The sequence below is a fragment of the Eucalyptus grandis genome, chromosome 2 (genome assembly GCF_016545825.1).
Source record: "Eucalyptus grandis isolate ANBG69807.140 chromosome 2, ASM1654582v1, whole genome shotgun sequence".
NCBI classification, from domain to species: Eukaryota; Viridiplantae; Streptophyta; class Magnoliopsida; order Myrtales; family Myrtaceae; genus Eucalyptus; species Eucalyptus grandis.
In genome coordinates this window covers 9,622,351-9,622,722 of record NC_052613.1, presented here as the reverse complement: position 1 = coordinate 9,622,722, position 372 = coordinate 9,622,351, and positions in this window count along the sequence as shown.

Genomic DNA, 372 nt, shown 5'->3' with positions numbered 1-372 from the left:
GCACATTGAAGAATTGGCTAGGCTGAATCTTGTTATGGACAATGAGTTAGCTGTGGATTTGATCCTCCAATCTTTACCCGATTCCTTCTACTGGTTTTGTCCAAAACTTCCACATGCATAAGATGGAGAAAACTCTTGCTGAGTTACATAGCATGTTGGTAGTTTATGAGAAGGAAATGCATAACACGAGGCCAAATGTAGTGGCTATGGCTAAAGCTTCTTCTTCAAAAGGTAAGACCGTTTTAAAGAAGAATAAATGGAAGAGGCCTGCCAAACCTGTTGTGCAACCAAAACCCATGATTGATAAAGGAAATGTCATTCTTGTGGTGTCAAAGGGCAGCCTTTGGAGGAGGAACTGTAAGAGGTACCTCG